Source organism: Simochromis diagramma, unplaced genomic scaffold, assembly GCF_900408965.1.
Source record: "Simochromis diagramma unplaced genomic scaffold, fSimDia1.1 OVJJ01000110.1, whole genome shotgun sequence".
Taxonomy (NCBI): Eukaryota; Metazoa; Chordata; class Actinopteri; order Cichliformes; family Cichlidae; genus Simochromis; species Simochromis diagramma.
The window spans coordinates 27,511-32,759 of NW_024387254.1; the positions used below are offsets into that span (position 1 = coordinate 27,511).

The window sequence follows — 5,249 nt, forward strand, 5'->3', positions numbered from 1 at the left end:
AATTTGATATTGTTTTGATGCTACTGGTAGCCATTAGCTGAACGTAGGGCTCATCTCCCACTATGCAGTCATATGGGCGGGAGCTGCAGGCACTTACATCAGCAGTTATGTTGGGAAAAGACTGACTGACTGAAAGAAACAAGCTGACAGGTGGGCCCTGCTGGACGGGAGCAGGAGCAGGGGGAGGGAGCAGGAGCAGGGGCGGAGGAGATGAGGACAAAATAAAGAAAAGTAGAAATAAAGCAAGGAACAGAGAGCAATGGAAGGAGAGGAGCGGGAAGGGGGTAAGCCATGTGAGTGAAAACCAATTTGTGCTGGTGCATTGGGGGAGCTATTAGAGGCATGCCTGCGGTCTCAGTTACCACAAGGAGTGGAGATTCAGAGAAAGGGAAAGGGTAGGGATGGGATTTGGATGATGGTGTGGTTGAGTTAAGCCTTTATGAAAACACAGCCATGGCCTCTGTCTTCTGTTGCTATAGTGCACGCGTGTGAGTGTCGTGTATGATGCTTGTGAGCACGTGCTTAGTCAAGCTTTCAAGGTGCATGTTGGCAGCTGCTGCCTGTCAGTATAAGAACTCTTCTCAAACACTTAGCATTCAGGTGGAGATGCAGCCCGAGGAAATACACAGACTTTCTCCTTCTGCCTTAGTTTGTCACGAGGCCCCCACCTGCCCCCACCTGTCACCAGCCATGCGCTCAGACTGTGTCACACTCTGTTGGGCACAGGGAAGAGATTCAGATTGGCAAAGAGAAGTCAGCCACACCTCAGGTCATTAAACCTGCAGCACGGCACCTGTCTAAACCCTCTCTCCTGCGCACACAGCTCGGACACACACCATCGCAAATGCACACACCACACGTCCACCTTAGCACAGGCATGGAACTGCACTCGTGCAGGCTCGGCTCAACGCTCACACAGAGAAATACACACCGTCTCACAGAGTGTGTGTATAAATAAACACACAGAGAGACATTAGATCAAAGGAAATGTCAGTATGAATGATTGATGATGAGCCATCTACCTACACACCACTCAGCAGGATCTGCAAAATCTAGTGAACCCGGTTAAGGAAAGGGCTTAAATTTAAGTTTATTATTAATGCAGAATGTAACAGTGACCGGGCTAAAAACTGGATGATAATGAACCAAAACTACACTTAACAACTGACGAAACAATTCTGCACCAGCCTTAACTCCCTTTCAGTTAGGCCCCTGGCAGTACAGCCACTGTGGCCTGCTCACCATCATGGGCCTGACAGGCTACACTCCCCAAGAGGAGCTGCAACCAGACACGGGATGCCCGATGCTGATGTTTTGACGCTGTGTTGAGCTTACACAGATGTTTTGAAAGCCTGCTTTGTGGTTCAAAATGCCCACGTCACTTGATCACATGACGTGGCTATTTTTGGAGCTTTTGACCCCAGTTTTGACAAGCGGCTTGCCTGTTGTTTCTAACCTTGATTGACAGTGTGTAGAAAAAACCCAGTGACACCGAAAACTCTCAGAAAGCTTAAAAGTCATCATCATCATTAAGTGTGCCTATGCCAAAAGGCACACTTATTACTATTGCTCGGATTTATTAAGTGTGCCTATGCCAAAAGGCACACTTATTACTATTGCTCGGATTTATTATTCTTATTATTATTAAGTGTGCCTATGCCAAAAGGCACACTTATTACTATTGCTCGGATTTATTATTCTTATTATTCTTATTATTATTATTATTATTTTCCTTTTTCAGCCTGAAATTTCCGCGCGTAACTCATCCCACAGTTTTGACACAAGCTTCATATATGTTATACCATTTTGTGCGGCTGGATCAGGAATGGTGTGCTATGACTTTTGGTGTTTATTACTTCTATAGTTTTTTAAATATGAATATTTTAATGCAAGTTTTTTCCCATTGAAATGAATGGGACGGAAAGTGAAACTTAACTTGAAACGAAAGTGAAACTTAATTTGTGGAGTGTTGGCTCACTCACTTCATTTGTGGTGTTGGCTCACTCTAGTGGTATGCCAGCAGTAGTACGGCCTGTCTACCCTTATTTGGATTTTTTTTTTGGAGCCGTATGAATGGCAAACTACACTCATTGGCAGCGGCATAGGCACACTTAAAATTTCTTCAGAAATTTTCGCTTTCTAGTTATTATTATTATTATTTTCCTTTTTCAGCCTGAAATTTTCGCGTGTAACTCATCCCACAGTTTTGACACAAGCTTCATATATGTTATATCATTTTGTGCGGCTGGATCAGGAATGGTGTGCTATGACTTTTGGTGTTTATTACTTCTATAGTTTTTTAAATATGAATATTTTAATGCAAGTTTTTGCCCATTGGAATGAATGGGGAGGAAAATGAAACTTAAGGGAAACTTGATTTGTGGTGTGCTGGCTCACTCTAGTGGTATGTCGGGAGTATTTGGATTACCGTAATGACGACAATATCAACGGCGCGCACAGCGTCGGTGCTTTCAGGAACCATTGGAATTCTTAAGGTTGCGCGAAGCATTGAATAGTTACGGTAACGGCAAGGGTGTGTTGCTGCTAGCCGGCTAGCTAGCCGCCGGCTTGCTACATAGCGCCGGCTAGCGACCCTTCGCTAAAAAAACCGTTTCAGTAAGCCGTCTCTCCTTCCACCCACGATCGCTCGCCGCCGATCGACCGGTGGTGGCTAACGATAACTCGTACTGCGTGCTAGCTAGCACGACGGAGTTTCTATACAGCTGTGCCCGTTGTTACTTGTAGTATCAGGTAAATATTAGACGGTAGGAACGTTTCTGCTGGCTTGTTGGTAGGAACGTTTCTGCTGGTTGTTGTTGTGAGGGGGATGAAAAATAATACAGGACACTCATTGGAGTAATGGCGCGTCTCGTGTGTCTGTCAGTTATGCCTCCAGTCAAATAACATCCATAACCTCAAATAACGGAACATGGTGTCAGAAGACAACTGGAAACGTTAGTTGGGCATAAGTGGAAAGTTTCGGTGTCGGTGCCAGGTTAAAGGTCGGCCAGAGAGGAGCTGCGCGAAAAGAGACGTCATGAGTCAGTTTCAAGTCACCCCGCAAGCGGACGAAAATCAAGTGAACGCCCTTATCTACACTATGGGCGAGCAGGCAGAGGAAATATTGGTATCCCTGCATCTGACTCCCGAAGAGGCGAGCGATTATGAGACCGTTAAAAGGAGATTGGATGCTCACTTCGTAGCCCGAAGAAACATCATATTTGAGCGAGCGAAGTTTAACCAGCGCCAACAAGAGACGGGTGAGTCAGTTGACAACTTCCATACTACACTCCATTGTCTGGCAGAACATTGTGGATACGGGACTTTGCATGATGAAATGGTGCGAGACAGATTTGTCGTGGGTCTGAAAGACAAACGATTGTCAGAACAGCTACAACGGTCAAGCGTCTACAAATCGGGGCTGTACGAAGTCACCTCATCTTTACACAAAACCGTAAGCTGTCATCTGTGAGGTGCGAGCGGTGTTTGGTTTTATCATAGTTCATGGTGGAGAATGGCTGCTCTGCTGAGTTTTGCTCTCTGTAGCCGTTTGAATGGCAAACTATACTGATTAGCGGCGGCATAGGCACACTTAAAATTTCTTCAGAAATTTTCGCTTTCTAGTTATTCTTATTATTAAGTGTGCCTATGCCAAAAGGCACACTTATTACTATTGCTCGGATTTATTATTCTTATTATTATTATTATTATTATTATTATTTTCCTTTTTCAGCCTGAAATTTCCGCGCGTAACTCATCCCACAGTTTTGACACAAGCTTCATATATGTTATATCATTTTGTGCGGCTGGATCAGGAATGGTGTGCTATGACTTTTGGTGTTTATTACTTCTATAGCTTTTTAAATATGAATATTTTAATGCAAGTTTTTGCCCATTCAAATGAATGGGAACGAACGAAAGTGAAACTTTACTTACTTTGTGGTGTGTTTGCTCACTCACTTAATTTGTGGTGTGTTGGCTCACTCTAGTGGTATGTCCCCGTATTTGGATTACCATAATGACAACAATATGAACGGCGCGCACAGCGTCGGTGCTTTCAGGAACCATTGGAATTCTTAAGGTTGCACGAAGCATTGAATAGTTACGGTAACGGCAAGGGTGTATGCTTGGTGGAAAACTGCATATCCCACAATTCAAAGCACGCCTCTACCAGTCAAACAATGGCGGCTGCCACTTGGTTTAATATTTTCCTCTTATTTGTGTTTCTAGGTCACAAAGTAAACTTTTAAGATATTTCAGGTGAGAATGTAGGTGTGTAAACGTCAAATATCTGCTCGTTTTGTCAAAACATCCCATATTGGCAACAGATTTTTCACGATGTTGGCTAGCTAGCGCGGCTAGCTAGCCGGCTAGCGCAGCTTCACTCAAAAGCACCCAGGCTTGGCTTTCAGTGAGGCGTCTCTAACTCCTTTCATCCCCGATAGCTCCGCAAACAGTCTTTGTCTTAGCTGGACTTATTTTTTCGTTTATATGGGCCGATGATGCTGGTCGATGAGGAAAAACTAACTGAGTTGTTTGGTGGTGGCTAACGCGGAGCTAGCTAGCCACCGGTATGTGTCTCTTTCCCCACATATGTGGGGAAAGAAACATGTGAGGCGGCCGCCGATCGACCGGTTTTCAGGTGAGAATGTAGGTGTGTAAACGTCAAATATCTGCTCGTTTTGTCAAAACATCCCATATTAGCAACAGATTTCTCACGATGTTGCTGCTAGCCGGCTAGCTAGTTCGGCCGGCCGGCTAGCCGGCTAGCTAGCTCGGCTAGCTAGCGCCGCTTCGCTCAAAAGCACCCAGGCTTGGCTTTCAGTGAGGCGTCTCTAACTCCTTTCACCCCTGATCGCTCCGCAAACAGTCTTTGTCTTAGCTGGACTTATTTTTCGTTTATATGGGCCGATGATGCTGGTCGATGTGGATAACTGAGTTGTTCATATACCGGTGGCTAGCTAGCTCCGCGTTAGCCACCGGTATATGTCTCTTCCCCTCGTATGCGGGGGAAAGAAACACCGATCGACCGGTGGTGGCTAACGCGGAGCTCAATCGTGGATAAGGGAAACCCAATGCAGGAGAAGCAGGCGGCTGGTGAACTGAATTTCAGGTAAGACGTTATTAACTGCACTCTATTTGGGTCAGATATAAACCGAGTTTAGGTGTAGTTTATTTTCGTTGTGCTGACAAGTTACAATAACTGTACTGCGTGCTAGCTAGCACGACGGAGTTTCTGATACAGCTGT

The 5,249-nt window shown here is 45.1% G+C and overlaps 1 long non-coding RNA gene across 1 annotated transcript; it reads left to right on the forward strand.

Moving 5' to 3' along the window:
• The first annotated feature begins 2,228 nt into the window (after positions 1-2,228).
• Positions 2,229-4,931, forward strand: LOC120715206. Its single transcript, XR_005691566.1, has 2 exons — positions 2,229-2,495; positions 4,082-4,931. It is a non-coding gene; the product is annotated as an uncharacterized LOC120715206 (long non-coding RNA).
• The last annotated feature ends 318 nt before the right edge of the window (positions 4,932-5,249 follow it).